A 26829-nucleotide genomic window follows, 5' to 3' on the forward strand; every position below is an offset into this window, starting at 1 on the left:
CAATGTGTGATTATCTTGTTTGCGTCACATACCATTTGGACATTGATAGAGTGGAATTGCTTTCTGTTCTGGTAGACTACTTCATTGTGATGTGGGACCACCAATTCAACATGTTCATAGTCGATGGCCCTGATGCAACTTGGGATGCCTGCCAGTGAATAGAAGCCAACTTTGGTGTTTGCGATCTCCTGGGCAGTCCGTGGTAGGAATATGTGTTCACATGCATGCTTCAGGAGGGCATCGAGTACCTGGTTCAGCGTGCGTGAGAATACTGGTTGTGAGATGCCATGCATCTGCCCCACTGTATGCTGGTAGGTGCCTGTGGCCAGGAGGTGGAGCACGGTCACCACCTTCAGTAGAGGGGGTATGGCAGTTCTGATGTCTATGAGGCTCACAATGTCGTCATGTATCATGTCCACGATGCTGGTGATGGTATCCCGGTCCAGACGGTACAGGGTGTGTATCTTGTCAGGGTTTAGGTTAAATGGACTGGCTCGGATCCTGGGGATTGGTTGCTGCCTCTGTGGTATTACTAGGTGCCCTGGTGGTGCTTGCTGCGCCTGTCTTGCCCTCCTCCTCCTCCTCCTTCTCCTGCGTCTCTTCTGTGCTGCCTGTTGTTGTTGCTGCTGCACTGCAATCATGTCCTCCACCCCATGTAATGCTGCTAGTATTGGAACCATCTTGGTGTGGGAAGGGGTGTGTGAACGGGTGTGGTGTGCTCCTTTTGTGCTGGCACAGTCTCCATTGCATCCACCTGTGCTGATTGTGTCCACCTGTGGCAGTTATATTATGTTATGTTATGTTATGTTAATTGAACTTGGTAAAGCGCACGTACACCCAAAGGCATCTTGGCGCTGGCTACTGCAGGGGAATCAAAACCAGTGCGGTAATAACACCAAGGAGAGAAGCGGCTAAAACAGGGTAGTTTGGCCGGTGGGAACACTGCTCAGTTCTCTTAACGGGTGGTTGACGATGCCGGTATTAGCGCCATGCCGGTAAGGGGTTTTTGGGGCTTTACCATGTCGCTATTCGCATGCCCGCATGGCTTGTGATGGTGTGCTATTAGCGACATGCCGCTATTTACGTGATGAAGGGTCGCGCGCCCGCGAACTAGCCGCTATTAGTGGCACCGTACTTAGCAGTGCCGTAATAGCGGTAACCCGGGTCGTAATTGGGGTTGGGATTTAACGATACCGGTATTCCATTACCGGTAACGTTAATCCCTTAATGCAAAACGTGTAATGAGGCCCTTAGATTAGCTAAGCAGGCAGGGTTGGGAAAGAGATGCATATTTCCACGGGTATTCCTAGATTTTAGACATAGGGAGATAGTTTTCCACTCCGTACCCTCAGTGCTTGTTAGTTTACAGGACCAGTTTCTGCCACAGAGAGGAGATGATTGTGACCCAATCTATTTCTTTTTCCAACCCCTTCTCAATTCCACATCCCACTCCTGCTGTCTCGCTGTCCGCCGGGGGACTCCAATAATCTGCTTGTGGCTGATATAACGTGGTTCTCCCTTCTCCACCTCCATCTGCTTAACATCAAAACCTAGGTTTAATAGTCCCTCTCGTTGTGAAGGAGGTAATAAAGTGAATGAGTTCTCCTCAACAGGGTGTTGTGTCCTTATTTCACAGTTCGTATTTTACTGTAACAACTGACACTGAGGTTTCTCCTCCTACCGCGCACCCGACTCCAGCTGATGAGCCTGCCAGAAGCTCCACTTGCGGTGATCCCACCGCGTCCAGTCCCTCCCGGCATCCGCCGTCCTAGGCAAGGGTGATCCCGCCGACCAGCAACGTTCCACAACATAAATACACTTCCCTTAGTTTCATTCACTAGTGAAGAGTTATGGTCCATTGGCAATAAGTCCAGAATTACCCAAATACACACATTTAGAATGTTTGTGTGCGACATGCGTAACCAAGACACTTAGTCCCAACATGTAAAATACAAGAAATGCGGTTGTTACTTATCTTAGATCTGGGGGCCCCTCGGGACCTCCCAGACACAAATGAAAATAGCTGAACAATCACTTCAAGCCGTTTTCCCAATAGTGCCCCGCATGAGTACTTAACTGGAGTCTGGGAAACCCCGAAGAATTTCCCAGACGAAGAACTTCAAGCTTTGTATTGCCGGTGACTCAGCGCCCCTCCAGCTTCATGCTGCACAGTGAACGCATAAACTTCTGAGCGTGCCTTGCCTCGGTAGCACGCGAATTCCAACACCTTGCGGCTGCACGCGGCCGTCTGCCTTCCGCCGCACAATGAAAAAACAATAAGTCACACCTGCCGGTAGCCGTTGCCTGTCTTTAAGCTGCGTTGATTCTTAATGCATTGCAGCTGCCAAGGCATGCACGGGCCGAACTACCCAGAACCACCTAGGATGCTGGGAATTGTAGTTTTCATATCCAATTCAGCCCATAATGTCTCTATAGGCGTATTTACACACTCCACGCCTTTGCCAGTCCTGATTCCTGACACATTTCACGATAAGAATCCAGGTCATTCTCATTCGTTTCACAACCCCTACAAATCTCACCCTTCTGAGTTTACCAACCCCCCCTTGTACGAGCGCTATAATTCAGTATAACATGTTTTCCCCATCCTACCCTGTAGGATATTTAGAAACTCGAACCCCCTCTCTTTCCAACATGAACACTTTCCTACACTGTGACAAAAAAGGACTAACTCCATAGCCATTTACCTGACATGTCCCAACACAAGGGTGAGGCAAAGTCAGGCAATTGACAACAACTACACACACCTGACGGCCCTTTCTGTTCCCCACAGGGATAAAAGGCAGGGTACGAAAGCACACTTCAAGCAAGGCCAAATACATGAGGAAGCAGCTATACCAGACAGCAGTTCAAAAGGAGAAGAAAGGCGGCAAGACCAGAAAGGATGACAAGGAGGGAAGTGCTCTTGCCCTTTCCAACTCAGACCCTCAAATCCTCCATAAAAGGAATTCTAAGACTTGGATATACATCTGGTGTGCGGCAGAACGGATGTTAACGGTGCACAGGGCCTGCCACTCTGATAGTCCAGGTCGGGAGTCATGCTGGCTACCGTGGCACCATCCTTGACTCCAGAGACAAGAAACAGCAGGGAGTTCAACACAGCCAGTGAGTCGGAGAGAGAGCTGATACTAAGCCGGGCTGTGTTGAGCTGAAGATTGCAATCAGCAACATATTGTGAACGCAAGGACTTGTGAACAAAGGACTTGTGTGTGGTTGAACTTTTGGGAAGCCCAGTGAAGGGCCAACTTCAGAGTGGTCAAGACACACAGGAGTGCTCATTCAAAGGACTCTGGCTGGCCCTATTGTTGAACTACAAGTACCAGGAAGTCCTAGGAGAGGCCGCAGTGAGGTGTCAGAGTGGTCCTACAAGGGTCATGTCAAATCCCTTGTACAATCGAAAGTCTTTGACTCATTGCCCAGAGAAAGCTTGGGGACAGGACCCCCCCACCTTCTGACAAAATTGTGAATATTGTGAAATAAGGCAAGTGTGAACCCAACGGAGGGATGCCGAAAGAAAGCTAAGAGAAGGGAAACCTTGCATTCTGATGAGAGGAGCAAATCATGAACTGTGTTAGAAAATCATGAACTATGGTCAAATTTCAAATTGAATGTGTGAACCCGACGGAGGGATACCAAGGTGAAAGCTAAAACAAGTAATTCCTGTATTGTGATAAACTAAGGGAAGGGAAACTGCTTTCTGATGAGATTGTGAACCTTGTGTTCGAGCGGCTATGTGAACCCGACGGAGGGATGCCAAGGGGAGAGCTAGCGAGGGTGAATCCCTTACTGTGATAAAGCAAGTTCAACATTGTGATGACAAGAGTGAACCCCCCTGCACTTTCCCCCTTCCCCCTTCCCCTGCACTTGTGCGATCTCAATGTAACCTGGCCTAGTAAGATCGTTGTCTCTGTCCTCCCTATGTTCCCCTCCCTTACCTCCCCGCGCCTTGAAACACTTGTGCATAGGCGCGTTATAAATACCATATCATATCATAACCCGGCCGAGGGATGTCCACAGTGAATGATTGTTGAACTTGTGATTGAAAGGCCGTAGTGAACCCAACAGAGGGAGGTCAACCCTGAGAGAAGGATTGAAAATTGACTGATGAGGATCCTAAAGCGAAAGGGAATGCCCAACGTAAAAGATTGAGAGAAGTAACTTTTTGTTTGTTTTAGGCACTTGACTGAGGCAAGAGACTTTGGGTAACAGAGACCACAGATGGCCTTGGTGTTTTGGAATTGAACTGTAACTTCGTGCTAGCAAGGCCCAGTAGTGTTCTGTACTTAGAAGAAGCCTTAGAAGAAGCCTTGTCCTGTGCTTGAAAACGTGGGGAAGGGAGACCCGAGCCATACCATCCTGACTTATCATTTTGTGAACATTTCTTTCTTTTCTGCTAAACATTGCCCCACACTATTATGTAACTTAGCAGTAAGGATTGGCAATAGTATAGGCCATTTTCATCTGACAAGACACCACTAGGACTGCATTATTATTATTTGATGGTCGTAGCTTGCTCCCATCTTAGATTTAGGTCTAGATTAGGTGTTTTTCTCACCCATTCATACAGTCTAATAAACACCCTAGAACAGAGATCACTTGTGTCTGTCTTTACTGTTGCCACAATGTGTTCCTTACAGCACCTATGGGGCACCTGCCCACTCTGCAGCTGGTCCATCACTGGACTTTCTTTCAAGCTTTCACACACAAGTTCTTTGTTAAAAAGTTCTTACAATGTGGCCGTTCGCAACCTTCGGCTCAACACAGTCCGGTTTTCTATCAGCTCTCTCTCTGACTCCCGTTGGCATTTCTTGCCCCTGGAGTTAAAGGAATGGTTCGGCCCAAAAACTTTATTGGCCAAAAAGATGGGCAATGATAAAATATACTGGCACTTTTTTTTTTAAGTTCCTATGTAAAAGTTTGAGCAATTGAAGCTCAAAATTTACAAAAGCAAGCACATGGGGGCATCCATTTTATGAAATGGATGCCCGTCTGTGCTCGCTTTTGCTTTTGCGGCACTAATGAAGGAAAAGCCAGCCAGCTCTAGTAAACAAAAGCTACCACTGGGTGGCTTTTCCTTCATTGGTTTTTCTTTCTAAGTTTCTCAGGCTCCTTCGAGCCGGAGGAGTCTGAGAAACTTAAAAAGATTTCTCCCTGCAGCTGCTATCCCATTTGGGGCTCTCGGGCGCCCCAAGGGGAGCCCGAGAGCCCCAAATGGGAAAGCCGCTGTAAGCAGAAACACTGCAGCATGGAAACACAACCACATTGTGTTTCTGCCTGCAGCTGCTTTCCCATTTGGGGCTCTCTGGCTCCCCACAGGGAGCCAGAGAGCCCCAAATGGGAAAGCTGCTGTAAGCAGAAACACTGTGGCATGGAAACACGACCGTGTTGTGTTTCTGCCTGCCTTGGCTTTCCCATTTGGGGCTCTCGGGCTCCCCACGGGGAACCCGAGAGCCCCAAATGGGAAAGCCAAGGCAGGCAGAAACACTGCAGCATTTCTGAAAACAACCGCGCTGTGTTTCTGCCTGCAGCTGCTTTCCCATTTGGGGTTCTCGGGCTCCCCACGGGGAGCCAGAGAGCCCCAAATGGGAAAGCAGCTGCAGGCAGAAACACTGCAGCATGAAAACACAACCGCATTGTGTTTCTGCCTGCCTTGGCTTTCACTTTGGGTCTCTGGTGCTCCCATGGGGGAGCACCGGAGACCCAAAGTGATAGCTACGGCAGGCAGAAACACAACGCGGTTGTGTTTCAATAACGCTGCTGTTTTTCTTTCTAGGTTTCTCAGGCTCCTCCAGCTCTGAAAACTTAGAAAAAAAACACAGCTAGTGCTTTAAAAAAAAAAATAGCACTTACCGAGATGCAGCTGCAGCTTTTCTGCCTGTAGTCTCCGGTCTCCGTCCTGCAAGTCCCGGCACCAATGAAGGAAAAGCCACCCAGTGGTAGCTTTTGTTTACTACAGCTGGCTGGCTTTTCCTTCATTAGTGCAGCAAAAGCAAAAGCGAGAACAGGCGGGCATCCATTTCACAAAATGGATGCCCCCATGTGCTTGCTTTTGCTCAAAATTTTACATAGGAACTTTAAAAAAAAGGGCAGTATATTTTTTTTATTATTGCCCATCTTTTTGGCCAATAACATTTTTTGGGTGAACCATTCCTTTAAGGATGGTACCACGATAGCAAGCGCATCTCCCTACCTTGGTTATCAGTGCGGGAGGGCTCCGGGCACTGTTGACATCTGATGCATCACACGCAAGCTGGACTCCCCGGTCTTATGATTTCCCTTTTGAAGGCTCTGCAGGTCTGAGTTGAAAAGGGCAAGGGCAATTCCTTCCTTGTCCTTTCAGGTCTTGCCGTCTTTCTCCTCCTTTTGAACTGCCGGTCCGGAATAGCTGCTTCCTCATGCGTTCAGCCTTGCTCGTAGTGTGCTGTTGTGCTCCGCATTTTATCCCTGCGGGGAAGGGAAAGGGCCGTCAGGTGTGTGTAGTTATTTGTCAATTGCCTGACTTTGCCTAACCCTTGTGGTGGTCCATGTCAGGTAAACGGCTCTGGTGTTAGTCTCTTATCTTTCATGGTGCAAGAAAGTGTTTGTGTCATAAAAGGGGGGTAGAGCTTCTACATATTCTACGGGGTAGGATAGGGAACATGTGTTAATGGGAAGGGGGTTCCACATTTCAACCTTTAGTGTCCCACTTCCACTCCCCAAACAGCTCTCATCCAGGTGACCATAACCCAATGGTCCATTCCCAGGAACTGGATCCAATAGCGATGGCCCTGTCCTGGCCACCTGGACGACAGATCTCCAGGGACCAGCGGGTGAGACACCTTCAGGTTTCTCACAATTCTAACAATCCAGTGCTAAGGGGTGAGTTCTTTTTGTGTTCAAAATTGTTGACCTGTTGATGCATAACATTTGGCGTTGTGAACACTACATTTTCAGTTCTATTTGAGTGGTGTTCACTTTTGTTTAAGCAAACATTTTGTCTGTTATTTACAGTGAAATTGCAATGTCCTCCTCTACCCCCACAACCCTCTCTTTTATATGTCCCTTTAATATAAAAGACACCACTAAATAAATCCATAAACCAAAAAACCGACATAGAAAAACATACCCGCTATAAAAATGCATTGCACACATATATGAATACGAATACCTCGGCAAAATACTATAACTACAATTCTTATTCAGAGATAGAGAGAGAGAGAGCCCTTCCCCTATGTAAATGTTACTTTCTGTAGCAGCTGTGCTTCCGCACAGGTTTTGGGTCGGGGCAAGAAAGAGAATGAGGTAGATGCCCTTGTCAGTGTTTCTAAAGTGCTTGGTCAGTGTTTCTAAAGTGCTGGCGCAGTGTCTGAAGGCGCTTTTTGAATGTCTGAGATGTGAATCCAATAACGCAGCCCTTTCACCTTCACTGCGAGGGGAGTTGAAAAGATAACCTCAAAAGGCAAAAGGTCCATTAACTCTAGTTCTACTCCACCTGCGGACAAAGGACCGCATGTGGACAAGGTCTCCTGGCAGCAGTGGTTGAGTGGGTGAAGAATAAAGCAGCCCCTTCACCTTCACTGCGAGGGAAGTTGAAAAGATAACCTCAAAAGGTCCATTAAATCTGGGGCTACTCCACCTGCGGTCAAAGGACCACACATAGACACGGTCTCCTAGCAGCAGTGGTTGAGTAGGCGAAGAGTCAGTCCTGCAGTCAGTTGTGGCGCCTGGCACGTCTTCAGATCTGGGCAGTGCAATCTGCCGGGAAATACATGTGAGTGCTTGTGTTAGTGTTGTCAAATAGTCTTTGAATTTTTCTCCTTAGACAGCTGCTGGCCTATGTGCGCCGGACGCCTTACTGATGGGAGATATTGGTGTGTGAATGCGACGACCAGTTACCACCTCATGGGGTGATAAATGGTGGTCCTTGCTGGGCTGCGTGTGCAAACTGAACAACGCCAATGTTAAGCAATGCACCCAGTTTTCTTCAGCATGGTGCAAAGCTTAGACAAATTACTTTTGAGGAGCCCGTTGATCCTCTCTACAATTCTGTTGGCCTGGGGATGATCATTCATACATATCCGTTGTTTAATGCCAAGTAGTGAGTGCAGTAACCTCTTTAAACAACTCATTAAAAAAGCGTGTGCCGTTATCTGACCTTAACACATTACACACGGCCCATCGGGTGAACACTTCACGGACCAGAAATGTGGCAGCGCATTTGGCATCTGTATGTGCACAAGACCAGCCTCCTCCCATCGTGAAAAGGGGCAGACAACAACGTTCAGGTACCGGGACCCGCTTCACTTCTCGACCATAGCCATGTAGTCGATATGCAACTCGCAGAATTGAACTCGGGTTATCGACCCAGCCCTTTAAGATGAGATAGCAGTACTTTGAGATAGATGGGGATGCAGAAGATACTCAAACATCAATAATAAGACTAAGTCAGGAAGTTGGCAAATCACATCTGTTTTATTTGCAATTGTCTAAAACAGGGTGTTACAATGAACATCAACGATTCTCCCGATCTTCTCACTCGATTCATCATGTGAAAAAAGCAGGTTATGTACTAAAATCCCATCACTATTGACGTCATCCTATGTGGCAAACTACAAAACTTATGTGAACAAGTGATAGCGTTAGAGGGAACATCTAGGTGTATGTTTCATATTTGTTGGGAATGTGATTGGGTCTCTAACATCAGGTGGGGCAACTAAGCCCCTTTTTCATACAGGTCACTATGAACGTCATAAAAAACACAATGTCCCATTGGTTCCACAAACTATAGGGCTCTTTATTACGTGGCCCTCTGTAGTTGGTTGCCACTCTTGTATCCGTCAATACTTTTCTACATACACCAGCAGCATGCAGGCTGGCATCCAGTTGCTGGTGGGTTGGTCTTGACCATAGCTTCCCACCAATTAGCCTACTATCCATCATCACTCTGTTGTCTGCCAGTCAATTAGCCCTTTGAAGATTGGCATTGAGATTGTTCTTCATGGCTGGAGTTGGCATAGCACATCACAATTATCTATTTTCACTCATCGACGTGACTGAAGAGCATGTTTTAGAGCTCTCTTGCATTTAAAATACTATTATTTAATGAACCTCTGACGTCTTCATTGTTTCCGTGCCTGTCTTCTGAACAGGAATATGTACTTCTCACACATTTGTAACTACGGTCTAATCATTCAGGCCCAGAGTGGCCTTGGCCTCATAGTGCTGGTCCAGTCTCACCTTTCTTTGATTCGCATCTGTAATTCGACTGCTTTTCAGCTGTGTCCAGCTCTGGGTCCAGCTCTGCTAAAATGCGTAGTAGTTCATTCACGCCTATATATAGCTTTGTCCCTCTATCTTTATTTCGATGAGGGTTTGTTTCAATGCTTTTACTATTGGCATTCTATGTGGTCATGTATTTTTACTCCCTTCCATCATGGCCGCCCCCGTTACCTCATATGGCTGTAGTATATTGAAGTCACAGACAAAGAAAATGGACCACGTTCAGAATATGTATTTGTATCTGCTAATGTTTCCTCCCCTCACGTGATCAAGCGTTCAGTGTAGCGCGAAACGCGTTGTCTGCAGGCTGCGCACCATGGCGTCCTGCCTCTGTCTGTCTCTATGTTGCTGCATATGTGTTGCATTTTGTTTTTTGTAATACTATTTTTATTCTATAAACATTAAAGTCACCCGTATTTTATACACGGTGTCTTTTTGTGTTTTTTCCGGATTCCTGGATTTCTGGAGTGTGGCACTATGCCTGGCCTGCGGGAGTGCGGTTCGCCATTTCCTCACCAAACTTTGCAAAAAAAGTTTATGGGCCACTCTGAATTCTTTTGCAAAGTTTGGAGAGGTTTGGGCCAGGGGAGGCAAAGTTATAGGGGGTGGTCCCAAAACTTCTTTTTTTCCCATAGACTGAATGGGGGAAAAACTTTGCGCACGGCTACAGGTGAAACCGCTGGACGGATTTTGACTAAATCTGCGGCAGGTACAGGGGCTTGGTCCAGAAAGCGTGCTTTTGTAAATTTGGTCACCATCCATGCAGTATGTTTCTTTATAATTATCAAAAAGTAGGTCTGAAATAATTAGTGATATCTATGTTCGCTCCGCGGTCACACTTCCCTGTTCGGTCGACGAACAAGATACCGATTGGCTAAGGGGCTGGCGTCATGACTGCGGACACGTGACGTCTCTGCCCATTGGCTGCTGGGAGACATGTTCTGCGTCAGATGGTTTGGATGCGCCCGACATCTTGGATCCGCGGAAAGCGGAGCAACAACGAGCGTACACATGCTTTTTTCATGAAACTATTTTGCTGTGTCACAGAGCATTGGGAAAGGTTCAGACAGTAAGACATGGGTGATCAATGCATTTGTTCTTCGGTCGTCATGATGTAATTTCTATGGACACCTTGTACGCACAGTAAATGTGGGGTGTAATAACGATAGCACTTCAGTCCATGTAGTGGGCAGGAAATTTGTAACTGTTGAAAGCACACGCGTATTGGTAGGCAACATTGAAATTGACAACATGCCGTGAATGCATTATTTTTTCCAATGGCTATTATTATATTCATTAGTACGTGGCCATGGGTGCCAAATGCTACGGTGGTTGTGGCCAGGGGCTAGAGTCTTAAGATATGGGTGGTCAATGCATTTGTTCTGGGGGTCGGTCGTCATGATGTAATTTCTATGGACATCTTGTACGCACAGTACACTTATACCTACTTAATGACATATGTTCTATGGCCTCCTTGTACGCACAGAAAATGAGGGGTCCAATAAGGCCAGTATTTCAGCCCGTGTAGTGCACGGGGGAGTTGTTACATTTGTAAGGACACGTGTGGTGTTAGGGAACATTGTAATTGACAATATGGCATGAATGCATAATTTTTTCAAATGGCTATTATTATATTCATTAGTACGCCGCCATGGGTGGCACATGCTACGGTGGTTGTGGCCAGGGCCTAGAGTCTTGGATGCATGGCCGTCGTCCGAAGGCCGAAGGCCTTACTTCCAAGACTGTAGGCCCTGGCCATAACCACCGCCCCATGTGCCACCCATGCATACACCCATAGTGTTGCGGTTTGATTGGCAACTTGTGGGGAGTGCGTGCAGTCTTGGGTGCGTGGCCGAAGGCCATGCGACCAAGAAAAAAGTGGTAAGTACTAGACTTGGAAGACACTGCACACCCATCCCATGTAAGATCTACAGACATACAGCTAGCAGGGAAGCCTCTGGGCAGAGGTGCTGAAGGATAACACACCTATAGAATAACCCCCACTACCACACATCACCAAGGCGGTTGTGGGGAGACCCTGCACTCTTGGGTGCATGGCTAAAGCCCATGCACGCAAGAATGAAGTCATAAGCAGTGGAGTTTAAGGTCAATATGGGTGTGGTGGAATGTGCTAGTTGTGTCCATGCAACCAAGAACAAAGTGGTAAGTACTAGACTTGGAAGACACTGCACACCCATCCCATGTAAGATCTACAGACATACAGCTAGGAGGGAAACCTCTGGGCAGAGGTGCTGAAGGATAACACACCTATAGAATAACCCCCACTACCACACATCACCGAGGTGGTTGTGGGGAGACCCTGCACTATTGGGTGCATGGCTAAAGCCCATGCACGCAATGAAGTCATAAGCAGTGGAGTTACAAGTCAATATGGGTGTGGTGGAATGTGCTAGTTGTGTTGATGCCCTTGTGTCTTAACTTCATGGCTGTAGACGATGGTCTGAAAAGTAAATTTATAAGCAGCTAATTTACAAGGACCATGGTTTCCATATGCAGCGATGGTTGTGGATAGGAACTCTACTCCTTGTACCTTGGTTGTAAGGCGTAGGTGGTAGGTTACTCACCGAAGATGGAAGGGCAGCCTACAGGCACTGCAGCATATTAGTACCATAGATTAGACGTGTAGATTCCCATGTGTAGAAAATGCCTGCCAATATACTTACTCCTTACTTTGTTCAGATTCCACATACTTTTTTTTATTGGCTATCGTACTTGGCGGAAGTATCACTTCTTCCATTTCTGTGATGAAAGAAAAAGGTGTGTTAGTGTTCGCATTTATTTTAAATTTACTACATTGCATAATAGACAGTAAACCTTTTTTTTACCCTCATATTTAGTTTACAAACCAGTGTACTGTGCATTGTGCTCAATTTCTGTGTTTGCTTTTCTAATCCTTGGGTCTGGAGAAAAAAATCCTTGTCGGATTAAAAAAAGCCTTCATTTCATATGGTACTAACTACTTCATTTTTTCCTTTCAGTGTTTTCTTCATCTTTCTATTCAATGTTATGTTTGTTGCCTTCCTGCCCATTTTTAACAACAGTTAGATACCTGTAGGCGTATTCTAACTGTGCATTTGTTCCTACAGATTTGTGATACTCATTCATTTGTGTCGTTGTCATATCCTGTTTCCTTTATCTTTCCCATTAATGTTTTCTTTGTTGCCTTCCTGCCGATTTTTAACAACAGTTAGATACATATAGGCGTATTCTACCTGTGTATTTGTTTCCAACTATCTGTGTTAATCATTTATTTGTGTCATTCTTCCATCCTGTTGGCTAGTCAGATACCTGTGGGCGTATTATAACTGTTTGTAGTCTTTCACAAACTTTGTTGACAATTTTGAAGTACACATGAATTCGTACATTTTGGCTTCAAGAACATTAAATACTCATTTTTTAGGTTAGCTGGCAACCTCTGCTTTAGAGTAATGGTGCTAGCATTACATTCAAATCATCCAGAATATTTTTAATGTATGCAGTGTAGTGACCTGCATTGGTTGTAGCTCCTGCATGGTAGATTATTCCTACTGTTGTAAAGGTTTTCTTTCCAAGTGACAATTGATCGTGTGTGAATCCAGTCAGTTTGCAGTTGTTTTTGGTGCCATCTGCATTATAACGTAAAGCATAAGTATTATGTAGGCACTATGTGATTGTATCAGTAAGGTAGAGCAATTGTCTGAATTGCAAATACTACATAATCGGCCATGGTTTGCATTTTGTACAAGTTGCTGAAATGGAATGCTCTCATTATTTGGTATGGAAACATACACAAATCGCTCATTTGGGATTTCTTCCTGTATCACTTTGTTACAGAGAGTGCATGTATGTTTCCACATGTACGAAATTTTGAAGATTTCATTTACAGGTATGCTTTTGTTTACCAATACTAATAGTATGTACATTAGAAATTCTTGTGGATCTTCTTGAGAGTTCATAGTGAATCTCTCCATTCCAGCACAGTCGTCCAATTGTTGCCTTACTCTATGAACACTGTATATGTTGTCAGGATTGCTTGTTGCATTTCTATGCAGCACTAACATTTGCAAACACAATTGGTCTGTACTGTGCAGGTAAATATTGTTAACAATTGGTGGCAATTGAAATAGAATATTCATTGCTACATTTGCATAGCAACTTACCCCACTTTCATTTGTAAATTTGAATGGGTCAGCAAGTTCTGTATCTGAGTGCATTTTTCGTTTTTTCTGTTGCTTCTTTGCCGAAGTGCCTGGTTTACATTCCCTAATAGGTTCTTCTATGTTTGCGGCAATTGATGAAACTTTAGCTTCTTTTCTTTTCTTTACGGAATTTGCTGTTGCATTTCTGTTTCATTTACTTTTCTTTTACCATGTTTCACTTTATCTGGAACAGGGTATTGTTTCAGATGAGGGGTGTACAGGGAACGCAATCTATTGTATTCTAGAATGCAAGGAATATCAGCTTTGACTTTACTTGAATCAAAGTTTATTAGCAATAGACCGTCAAGTATACGTAAGCGTGATAATGCTACGTAGCTCATGCCTTCCTTAAACATTGTCTTTCCTATCAATGCTTTCTCTAGGGTAAGAACTTGGGATTTATGAATGGTAACTGCATATGCAAGAGTTAGAGAAAATTGCTCTCTACGTACATACATGTCTTTGAAGAGAAGGAATCGAGCAATTGAGCACCCTATCCTTTTCACTTCTGAAACTTTATCAAAGCGAATATTTACAAACTGAATGTTGCTATCACGTGGGTATGATTGAAAGCCAACAACTGTGCCCAGTGCTCCATTAACTAGCCCCTGCTCTACGTCAAGGTTACGTTTAAGCATTACTCTACAATTTAATGATAATTTCAATATTTTTTTCCAACCCAGCTGAGTTGGAGATTGAATTTTCTAAACTATTTAGTCTTGTTGTGGCTTGCTCACACATGGGTACTGTCATACCATGTATGTCTAGTTTGTCTGTGGCGCTAATTTCTATTATTGCTTGAATTTCTTTCTTTAACATTGTTTCTTTGAATTTGAAACAGCTTGCAAGAGTTGGCATTAAGGCCATACAATTGACATTTTTGTGCGCTATTTGTTCCATAAAATTAGTTGCACATGCATTATCGCCATAAAGTGCAGGTATATGCTGCTTTTTCAATACAGCTTGTGCTTCTTGCGGTAATACACCAACTCTAATACTTGTTAAGATGTTGGCATAAGTGAGATCTGCAGATTGCCGCATGTTCTCAGTTAATTCTCTGTATTGGAAATGTTGCCAAAGGTTAACATTACCTATGCTACCAACAGTTTTCCGGCAGAGTTTGTGGCCTAAGGTTTAAAAAATCGGTTCACCTTTCACTGGTGTCAATCGTAGATCTCCAAAAACGATAATGTGTTTCCCTGCAAAGAATTCTTCGTTATTACTTTTAAGTACTTCTTGCAATCTGAGATGAATAAAAGCCAACATTAGGTTGGAGACCATGCTCACTTCATCTATTAGTAGCAATTTCATTTGTTTCAATACTCTATGTAATTCCATTGCAGCTTCTGCAGAAAGTTTGTAGTAGTCTAATTTATTTTGATGCTCTAAGTAGTAATAGGTGTAAATTCACACCGCCTATGTTGTAGGCAGCTAAACCTGTGGGGGCTGTTACAACAGCTGACAGTTTGTTTTTTGTCATTTGTTGAAGGAACTTGCTGATAATTTTGATTAAGAATGTTTTCCCTGATCCAGCTTCACCATTGACGTACAGCAGTATAGGTTTGTGATTTTGGCAGGTACATTCTTTATTTTCGTGTTGTACACCATGTACAATTTGTTTTGTTACGTCTTCAAAAATGGTGCACTGATCGTTGTTAAGTTTTGCCTGTTGTACAGTTAAGTCTTCTGTATCTTCTTGATACTGATAGATGGTGTTTTCTACTTCTGCCATAGCAACTTCAGCCTCATTTGCTATTAGTGGTTGTCCTAATGGTTCTTGACTTCCTGTTACAGAAGGTTGACTACTGTCGGAAGAGTCTTTATCTAGTTGGGCCTGAATTTCTTCTTCCTGTTGCTGCTCGTTGTGTAACATTGTTTTGTACTGCGTAAAGTTCACATCGGTGATAGTGCTTGCATTTTCTTTGAAAGCATCTTCATAGCACTCAGAATTATCTAGTATGTCTTCCTCTTTTCTCCATGGTTTGAAAAGTTATAACAGAGACATGTAATATAGTTCTTTCTGTTGAGGAGTTTTTAATGACAATTTCACATGATTAATTAAGCTTTGTTTGTTAAGTTTCACTAAGCTCCCTTCACAAATGGTCACTCTATATCTACGTTTGCTTTCCTCGAGTTTTACAATATTTGTGTAAGCAAAGTTTTGAGCTATGTGGTACAGACACATGCTTTCCAGAGTGGTACTCCTGTTCGGATAGTATGTGTCCAGTAAATTGTGTTTTAGAATGTCTTGGTTGTTGGGATAATTTCTGGCAATTGTTTCTATGTCCTCATATTATTTTAGCACTCTTTTTTACTAGATTGTGCAGGACCAAGACTGAGCCATACTATGTTGTCTGATTTTCCATACAAAGCAGTGCCGGTTAAACGATCTGCTGCTTCATAGGCCCCACATTCTCTATAAGAGAGCATTTTTATGCCTAGGCTGTACAATTTCTGTGATAATGTTTTGGCTGATGCTAGGGCATCCCAGAGGTCTTAAAGCTCTGTTTTTTCTGCTTTTGTTGAGTAGGCTGTAACATATCGTGCAACAGCAGTTGAATTGTCTGCAATGTACTGCACATCTATGTTTGTATTCCATAATAGGGCAATGATTGCATTGTAATCATTGATATATTTTGATTCTTCCCTTCTTTTTATGTAATACGTGTTTTTAGGTGATTTACCTTTAACACTATGTCGAACTGAAGACATGAAGTTGTTTACTTCACCTGTTTCTGTAACTGGTCTAGGGAAACCAAAGCAGCATTTGGTGTAGTATTTATCTTTGTTTTTGTATTTACGGCAACAATATTTGCCACATTTGTGTCTTTGAAATTGTAAAATCTGCCCATGCAGCTCACTATGTGTCTGTTGTGAAGGGATTTCACATGTGACATATTTTTGAATAAACTGCAAAACAGTGCTATCACTGTCGTGCCCAAATTTCGGTGCACCTTTGATCCATAACAGCATGTGAATATGTGGTGCTCCTCTCGCTTGATATTCTTTTCTCCAAAAGAAGTGTTGCACTTCTCCAAGGGGAGGAACAGTTTTATTGCAAATAAAGTGTAGCATTGCAATGAAACGATGTTTTTTGTTGCTGTTTACTATGCGTAGGAACTCATGTAAATCTTCCCATGCATATTCTGCACAACTTAGCGTAACAAACCAAGTTGGTGGTCCAAGGTTTCTGATCATGCAACGCACGCCTCAGTGCCGTCTGAACCATATTCCTTTGTACCACGCATGTTTGCAAACACATTTGTTATACTTGATTGTAAAGCCTCATCTTTTTCTTGTACTTTTTGTATTAACTGCGTAGCTGACATATTTTGAAAGTGCGTTCCAGATTTAAGAATGTGTGCAACTCCATAACATAGTGTTGCTAATTCACTTTCATAGAGTAGGTGGAATATGTATTCCACATTTTGTCTAAATCTGGGATCTTGCGAATACATTCGTAATGAGCGGTATTCTGATGCCCCAATCTGAGTGGGTCTTTCATCGTATCTCCCACCTTTGCCAGTAGGAAATAGCAGTGGAAAAGCACGTGCTTCTATACTTTTTTCCCAAATACTCATTGGTGACCCTTTGGTTTGTCGCATTTGGTAAGTTTCTAGTGCATCATCTATGCATTCATTGGAATGCTATGGATGAATTGTGTAATGGTCCAAAAGAGTGTATACTGTAGCTGGATCCAGAAGTTCGAATTGTCCAGTTTCTGATGGCTCTTCAATTATTTCAGTTGTTTGCCTTAAGCTTTCATCAATATTTATTTCCTTGTAGTACTCATTATTATATTGCAATGCTTGTCTAACTGTGTGTAAGTCCACTAATTGTTGCCAATTTTTTTGTCCTTTGTTGGTACTCCATTTACCAAGACTGTTAAAGAATGCTCTATTGAATGTTCCACTCCTAGAGTGTGTACATTTTCCGTTAGATCTAATGGCAAGTAAACTACTTTGCCACAAATGCCTTTCACCAATTTAGGGGAAGGTAATTTTGCTGTTTTTGGATGAAGGCGTATAATTGCTTGAAATGTGTAAACTGTTTGAATTATTATGCTCTCATACAAATTGAGCTGTTGCAGTATTTTTGGTAATGGAAACAATTCCAAATTATTTGTAATAGCACGTGAAGGAGTGTGGTTGTTGTCTAATTTTGCAGTACAGTAACTGCAACATATTAGGAGTTCAGTTATTTCATATTTGTTTTCAGCTAAAAGGTACAAAGCTAATTCAAACCATTTAGAGTCTTCATTGTTTTCTATTTTGTATGCTATGTCCACATTTTTTGTGTTCCTTTTGTAAAACGTTCTGCGGCAACCCACACACACATGGTTTGGTACTTCAGCCAATGACCTTTTAAATTTTACTATTTCTTTTCTGTATGTGTGTAATAGAAGGTTGCTATGTGCAGAACTGTCGCTACTATGTTCTAAAACTGTTGCATTTTCTACGTGGCTCTCACTTCCAAAATACTTTTTCTGGATACGGTCCATTTCTTCTTGTAAGTATTTGGGTGTACCACACAGAAGAGTGGTATTTAAATTGCCTAATTCTGAAGCTGGACTTTTTGCATAGTATATTTTATACACTAACAGGCCGATTCATGGAATAATTAGCGCGGCGCAAGTGGGCAAAAACGTGCGAATCGCAGTGGAATAGCGAAAATCGCAGTGCAATTGCGAAAATCGCACGAAAAGCAGCGCACGTCGATTCATGGAAGGCCGTGCGCGAGAAAACCAGCGGATGTGCGATAAAAAAGTGCGCGGCGCACGTTGGCGCACAGGCCATCTAACAGCGTGCGCCAGGTCACAGCGAAAATCGCACAGGCCACAGCGAAATTCGCACATAGCGCGGCGCACGCAACAAAAGTAGGCGGAACACGGGCGGGCGTAACACTCGGAATGGGGAACAACTTGCCAAAACGTGGGCGTCACGGGGGAAGTACAGGGCACAAGTGCGCGGAACGCCCACACGCTCGCCTACAACACGTATTCATGGAATAGAATAGGGGAAAAAAGCGCACGCTCAAACCAGCGCACAGGCACAAACACGACCGCCACAAGAAAGCAGGCGGTAGCGTCTCTGCGGCTGTAAGAAATGTGCGCCAAAAGGTGCGCCAACAAATAGCACCTATATACTGCCATGATGAATGTCCCATACTGTGGCCCTCCAGGAAAAATGACGTGCAAAGGGGTACCCACAAACACGGACACCCGCTGACAAAAAATACGTGTGCGTGTATACCGGGGTGCGCGGGAAGTCTAACACGCGATTTCAGCAGGGTACGTGCATCACAGGGGTTCGCGTGAAGTTATTCACGCGATCGGGCCTGGGGGAGCGGGCTACGTGTATTTCAGGGGTTCGCGTGACGTTTCTCACGCGATCGGGCCTGGGGGAGCGTGCTACGTGTATTTCAGGGGTTCGCGTGAAGTTCCTCACGCGATCGGGCCTGGGGGAGCGGGCTATGTGTATTCCAGGGGTGCGCGGGAAGTTCCACACGCGAATAGCCTGGGCGCGTGTATTTGAGGGGTGCGCTGGAAGTTCCACACGCGAATAGCCTGGGCGCGTGTATTTCAGGGGTGCGCGGGAAGTTCCACACGCGAATAGCCTGGGCGCGTGTATTTCAGGGGTGCGCGGGAAGTTCCACACGCGAATAGCCTGGGCGCGTGTATTTCAGGGGTGCGCGGGAAGTTCCACACGCGAATAGCCTGGGTGCGCGTGTATTTCAGGGGTGCGCGGGGAGTTCCACACGCGAATAGCCTGGGTGCGTGTATTTCAGGGGTGCGCGGGAAGTTCCACACGCGAATAGCCTGGGCGCGTGTATTTCAGGGGTGCGCGGGAAGTTCCACACGCGAATAGCCTGGGCGCGTGTATTTCAGGGGTGCGCGGGAAGTTCCACACGCGAATAGCCTGGGCGCGCGTGTATTTGAGGGGTGCGCGGGAAGTTCCACACGCGAATAGCCTGGGTGCGTGTATTTCAGGGGTGCGCGGGAAGTTCCACACGCGAATAGCCTGGGCGCGTGTATTTCAGGGGTGCGCGGGAAGTTCCACACGCGAATAGCCTGGGTGCGCGTGTATTTCAGGGGTGCGCGGGGAGTTCCACACGCGAATAGCCTGGGTGCGTGTATTTCAGGGGTGCGCGGGAAGTTCCACACGCGAATAGCCTGGGCGCGTGTATTTCAGGGGTGCGCGGGAAGTTCCACATGTGATTTGACATTGTGGGTCCTCCCAGGTGTACCCTGTACACCCTCCACGGCCCCTGCAGGCAGCCCACACCACAGGGGACTACCCTGCATCCCTGGTCATGTCCCGCAGGCAGCCCACCCAACATGGGCATGCCCCCCAGCAAAGGCACATGTCTCCTTGAACTAATGAACACCAACTCATGTCCCCTTGCACCCCCACCCCCCAGCACTGTGGGGCACCTGCCAGCAGGCCCCCACCCATGTCCAACTCATGTCTCCCACCACCCCCACACCCCAGCCACCAGGGGCACCCTCCACCAGGCCCCCACTCATGTCTCCCACCACCCCCTCACCCCAGCAGTGCAGGGGCACCCTCCACCAGGCCCCCACTCATGTCACCCACCACCCCCACCCCCCAGCCACCAGGGGCACCCTCCACCAGGCCCCCACTCATGTCACCCACCACCCCCACACCCCAGCAGTGCAGGGGCAGCCTCCACCAGGCCCCCACTCATGTCACCCACCACCCCCACACCCCAGCAGTGCAGGGTCACCCTCCACCAGGCCCCCACTCATGTCTCCCACCACCCCCACACCCCAGCAGTGCAGGGGCAGCCTCCACCAGGCCCCCACTCATGTCACCCACCACCCCCACCCCCCAGCACTGTGGGGCACCTGCCAGCAGGCCCCCACCCATGTCCAACTCATGTCTCCCACCACCCCCACACCCCAGCAGTGCAGGGGCAGCCTCCACCAGGCCCCCACTCATGTCACCCACCACCCCCACCCCCCAGCACTGTGGGGCACCTGCCAGCAGGCCCCCACCCATGTCCAACTCATGTCTCCCACCACCCCCACCCCCCAGCAGTGCAGGGGCACCCTCCACCAGGCCCCCACTCATGTCTCCCACCACCCCCACACCCCAGCAGTGCAGGGGCAGCCTCCACCAGGCCCCCACTCATGTCACCCACCACCCCCACCCCCCAGCCACCAGGGGCACCCTCCACCAGGCCCCCACTCATGTCTCCCACCACCCCCACACCCCAGCAGTGCAGGGTCACCCTCCACCAGGCCCCCACTCATGTCTCCCACCACCCCCACACCCCAGCAGTGCAGGGGCAGCCTCCACCAGGCCCCCACTCATGTCACCCACCACCCCCACCCCCCAGCACTGTGGGGCACCTGCCAGCAGGCCCCCACCCATGTCCAACTCATGTCTCCCACCACCCCCACACCCCAGCCACCAGGGGCACCCTCCACCAGGCCCCCACTCATGTCTCCCACCACCCCCACACCCCAGCAGTGCAGGGGCACCCTCCACCAGGCCCCCACTCATGTCACCCACCACCCCCACCCCCCAGCCACCAGGGGCACCCTCCACCAGGCCCCTACTCATGTCTCCCACCACCCCCACACCCCAGCAGTGCAGGGTCACCCTCCACCAGGCCCCCACCCATGTCCCCCTGCCCCCAGGTCCTGACGATACACAATCATGGCAGTGATGGGCAGCATACCCAGCACAAACACCCAGGCAAGGATTGCATCCACCCACATAGTGAATGCAATTACATGACACAACCCCAATGGCAAGTATGTAAATGAACACATGTCCGTCACACACACATACACAATGGCTGCAAGTGAATGTCAAAACCCATATCATGACATGTATGAAACCAAAGACAAAATAAGACAAGTGGAAGTAAAAATAAAAAATGTATTAAAGATTAAAAATAAGTAAACAAATCAAACATACAACTATGTGGATAATAAAATAAATGGTCCATGTTGGGGAACAAAAGTAAAAATCAAAAAACGAAAAAGGAATACAAAAACAAATGTTGACCAAAGCAATATCAAGTAGAAGCAAAAGAATGAAAAACCATTTCCACATGGTGAACACAATAATGAAAAAAAGAAAATGTTCCTTCAAAAAACAAACTAAATACAGGAATGTACCAGGGTCCATGAGCCCAACACCATAAAGGAAACCTACTACTACCTAATGAAAAAAAATATACAAAAAAGTGGCCATTGTCCGAGCGGTCCAAAATAATAAAAACAAATAAAGGAAACCTAACACTAACTAACTATATAACTATATACAAAGGCAGCGGGCAAGTCCTGCGGCTCACTTGTTGATGTTGCTGGCCAGGGCATCATCGAACTCCATGTCGATGTCCTGGAGGCGGGACTCTGTCCTGGCCCCGAGGTCTCGCAGGGATAACCCCATGTTCAGCTCAAACTCCCTGCGAGCTTCCTCGAGGCACTCAGCCCGCCTCAACGCCCGACGCATGGAGAACTCCGCCCTGACCATGGCGAGCCGCTCCTCTTCCGCCCGCTGCCGCTCCGCACCTATCCGCTGGACCAACTGCTCCCACACGGAAGACACCACCATCCCAGGGTTGCCCTGCCCTCCGGCCGATGCCTGCCCCTCTGATCTTGATGGCCCCGAGCCATGATGCCTCCCACGTCGAGCCCGCTGCTGCCTTCGACGCCACTGCCTCTGCCAGCACGACGGCATCCAGGCTGATGGAAACCACCGACGCCGTCGTGCACGTGCCCTGCCCGATGATGCTGTCACATCTTCCATCTGCTGGGGTCCAGTTGCTGTGTTGTCCACCCCTGCTGGACCTCCGACTCCCAACTGTGGCAGGGATGGGATCCCCACCGAGCTGGCTGCATTGGTCGGGGCAGGTCCACAGGGGGCCCTGGTGCCATCTGGGCTGGAAGACGGCAAGGGGAACGACTGGTGGATAGCCTGCACAGAGGAGGAGAGGGCCGCCACATTGGCCAACACATGCAGGAAACCCCCGAACATGGCCGATCCCAATTGGGCCACGTCGGCACGGTGCACTTCGTGATGACGTGCGTGCTCCTCCCGGGAAGCACGCACGGCATCACGAATCACAGCCGTGCGCATCGCGACCCCAATCAGGACCTTCTCCGCACGGCCAGGGGTTCCCACGTCCGCAGGTGGAGGGGAGTCAGGTGACATGGACATCCCCTCTACCTGCAGACAGGCCTGGGACGGGGCATCCCTGCTGGTGCATGGTGAGGCACTCACAGGGTCAGGGACAGCGACATGCACAGGCCCCTCCACGGTGACCTGTGCTGCCTCCTGCCCCTGGCCCTGGACTGCACCACTTGCACCAGCAGGGATGCCCCCACCAGGCCCCATGTGTGCCCCAGTGGCGGCCTCCTCCTCCTCTGTGCAAACCACCAACCTGGATGGCTCCTCACCGTCTCCCACCGTAGCAGGCCCCTGTGGGGGCTCACCCACCCCTTCTGCTGCAGCCGTGGGGGCATCCCCGCCGCCTTGCTCCACAGCGCCGTCTCCGCCCTCTTCTTCACTAGCCGCTGCGTAGAGGGAGACAAAGAACACAAGCATCAGGGCACTGTACAATGGTCCCCTAGACAGGAAGCAATAGCAGATGAGCACCATTGTCAAAGTACACTTCCATCATGTCCCTCCACAACACATGGGTCAGTCCAGGTAAAACACACACAGTAACAGGCATGGTGCATGCCATGGACATTTCCATGCATGTCCAATGGACTCTTGAAACATTCAATGATATGTAACTCACATGCATCATGGCTCATGCCTATCACATGCACACACTTCACCTCAGTCACATCCATCTGGCCCCTAACACACCAAACACAGCGGATACAAGGGTAATTTGGCTGCTTCACTGAATCTGTGCATTGTCACACACATGTGTCATGCATCCATGGCATGCACAAGTCACAGACACGCAGGTCAGGCACACAGACATGGCTACCATATATGTACCTGGCATCAGCACCCATCCCTCACCCCCACCCATGTCCAGGTGCAGAGACTGGCATGCTCTCATGTTCAAAATCTGCATAGGGCTCCCCATGCGGCATTTCAACACATGCAACAACCATGTGGATCACACATCACTGGTCGCACATGCATTACCATGATGTCCCTGCACACATACATGCATACATGGCCTATGGCACACATACAGGCAAGTATCATAGAACCAGCACACCGCAACATGCCCTGTCTCACACAGTAATGCTTGGACACTTACCGCTCAACTCCAGATGGGCCTCCCTCTCAAGGATCTGGGCGTGGAGCGCTGGGCGTACGCGTTCCAGGACCCTCATCTGGATGGAACTCATGCGGCCCCGGCCCCCCTCCACGAGGCGCCGGGCCTTCACAAGGGTCCTGGACCTCAAGTCCTCCCAGCGCTTCTTGATCTTCAGGACGTCGCGGGTTGCCACCCCCTCCGCGTTGATGGCAACCACACAGTCGGCCCAGATCCTCTGCCGTCCTTCCTTGCTGGCGCGGGACGATCCAAAGAGGGCATCATACTGCCCCAGGACATGCTCCACCAGGACACCAACTTCGGTGACAGTGAAGCTGGTGCCCCTCTGCCCCTCTGGCCTGGGGTTGCCACTGGTGCCAGATGTGGAAGTGCCCGACATGGCAACCCCAGAGGCAGGTGTGGGTGGGCAACTGGGTCCTGGGGCTGGGCTGTGGAGCGATGTAATCCCAGTCGGGAGTCTTCAGTTCCAGCAGGGGTGGACACAGCAACTGGACCCCTGCAGATGGCTGATGTGCAGGCACCAAATGGCAGGGCACGGTGGCAGCAGGCAGGCAGGCAGGCAGCAGCAGATGGCACGTGGGAGGCTGCTCAGGGCACTGGGGGGCAGTAACTCGGCCTTCTGGGCAGGAGCGTGGTCTTCCGTGTGTTTTCGCGTGGCCAGCTTGATACGGAGTGATTTGGCACGTGAAAATCCTGCACGTCAGCATGAAATCCGAGGAAAGGCCCTTAGCGCGTGAGCGGTCAGCACGCATACGCGATTCTATTGGACCAGAGTCCCTCAGCGCGTAAGCGCGTCTGTGACGTGACCCGCACGGGTGTTCCCCACTCAGCACGTGATGACGGGGCACACGTGGAAATACTGCACGTCAGAGTGTCATCGCGTGTAATTGGACAAAAGTGCGCGTACACGCGATTGGCCTATGTACGTGTATTTAATGGGTGCGCGGGTACTTACACACGCAAGTACGTCAGCGAACCTGTATCCCGTGGTGCGTGTGAATTTCCACACGCTATTGGACTGGGAACTGGATTCCAGGGGTGCGCGGGTCACACGCTCGCCTAGAACACGCGCAAAGCATAAATTTGCGGACTTTAACAATAACAAGCTCAGACGCCAGGATGAACATACCGTTCCTAGCAGCAGTGGCAGTGGGCTACCAAAGGAGGAGGAGGAGGATAGTCAGGGCCAGAATATTCACACCCAGAACCAGCCTTTTCGGGATGCCTGATGACCAGGTGTATGGGAGGTACAGGTTTCCACCACACATTATACTGGACCTGGTGAGTGAGTGGGAGGATGACCTCACATCACCCACCCTGTGCTCCCAAGCACTCAGCCCCCTGGAGAAGGTCCTCAATGTACTGCACTTCTTAGCCACTGGATCATTTCAGCGGACAAGTGCCATAGTGGGTGGGGTGTCCCAGGCCACCCAGTCACGCTGCCTACACCAGGTCTTGAACATCATCACTGCACGCCCATCAGTCCGCAGGCACATATACCTGCCCAGAACACCTGCAGAAAGGCATGCTGCCGCCCTGGATTTTTACGCTGTGGCACGATTCCCCAAAGTGCTAGGTGCCATCGACTGCACCCATGTGGCTCTACGTCCCCCCCAGGGCATCTGAGCACATCTATAGGAACCGCAAGCACTGGCATTCCATCAACGTGCAGGTAGCATGTAATGCCAAGGGAATCATCACCTCAGTATATGCCAACTATCCCGGCTCCACCCACGACAGCTTCATTTACCGAATGTCCACCCTAAGCCGGGACCTAGAAGCTGGGCGGCATGGCGATACATGGCTGCTTGGTGAGTATGTATGCCACTGCACATTCATGCATGTTGGATACTGAGCAAGGTCACAACCCCACCAATGATACCAATCACCACCTCCACAGGGGACAGTGCCTACCCTCTCAGCCCACACATGATGACGCCAATTCGGAACCCCACCACGCCACCCCAGGTAAGATATAACACAGCCCACATTACAACCAGGGGCATAGTGGAGCGCACATTCGGAGTGCTAAAGTCACGCTTTCGCTCCCTTGACCGTTCTGGCGGGCAGCTGTTATACGCTCCCCCAGTAGTGTGCAGGATCATAGTGGCAGCATGTGTCCTGCACAACGTTGCAAAACGCCGGGGCCTGGCCGTGGACATGGTGGTGGCCCCACATCCCCAACCACATGCACAGCCGCTGCGCATGGGAGGGGAAAGGGCACGGGGGGAGGCAGCCCGTACACAGCTAGTGGCTAATTACTTCACATAGAAATCACACCCCTGTGGAGTGCACACTGCCCTGGCACATTCCATCTGACAATCAATGATGACTCAACCTGACACTGATCCTGAATGTCTGGAGAATGAACCGGGAATACCATGTCAGCCTGAGATTGTTCACCTGGAAGTGTCACAATGTGTGCATCCCTACCCACACAGACACCACCAATGCAGTTTTGTGAAGTTACACATTGAAGCAGCTAAAATTAATACCCACTTGCAAAATGCAACAAGAGGACAGTGCCATGTCAGCCAACCCAACCCCAGCACCGCCACACGACACACCGTGCCATGTCATGCTAATTGCAGGTAAACAAAGTAATCCCCACAACATGACATCAGTCTCACTATGTACAGTGGCACTATTAGAAACCTGCAACACCTGAAATGCTCACAGCAATGCCGGACCAACAACATACTTGAGCACGTACTACCATTAACATGACATCACAAATGTTACATATTAGTAGTCTCACCACCTGGAAATGCCTGCACTCCCACCACTACCAACTGTGCAGTGTTGTCGCCATGTAGAGTTGTAGGTGCACTGCTGCCAACATGGACCCCATCTCCAGACTAGAGGTCCTTGTGTGGACATGAGGAAGGGACCTGCAAATTGGGAGGTAGACACAGAAGAAGAGTTACACATCAATGCAACATGCAGTGTACAACAAACAGCAATATGCACTAGGAATGTATACACAGTATTGACTACAGACTGCCCACACAGCTCATGGGAGTCCAACGTCACTGTGTAATTCACTGTCACTTGGGCACACCCTTTGCAAGCC

This window comes from Ambystoma mexicanum, chromosome 13 (assembly GCF_040938575.1).
Source record: "Ambystoma mexicanum isolate Mex_15411 chromosome 13, UKY_AmexF1_1, whole genome shotgun sequence".
Classification (NCBI taxonomy): Eukaryota; Metazoa; Chordata; class Amphibia; order Caudata; family Ambystomatidae; genus Ambystoma; species Ambystoma mexicanum.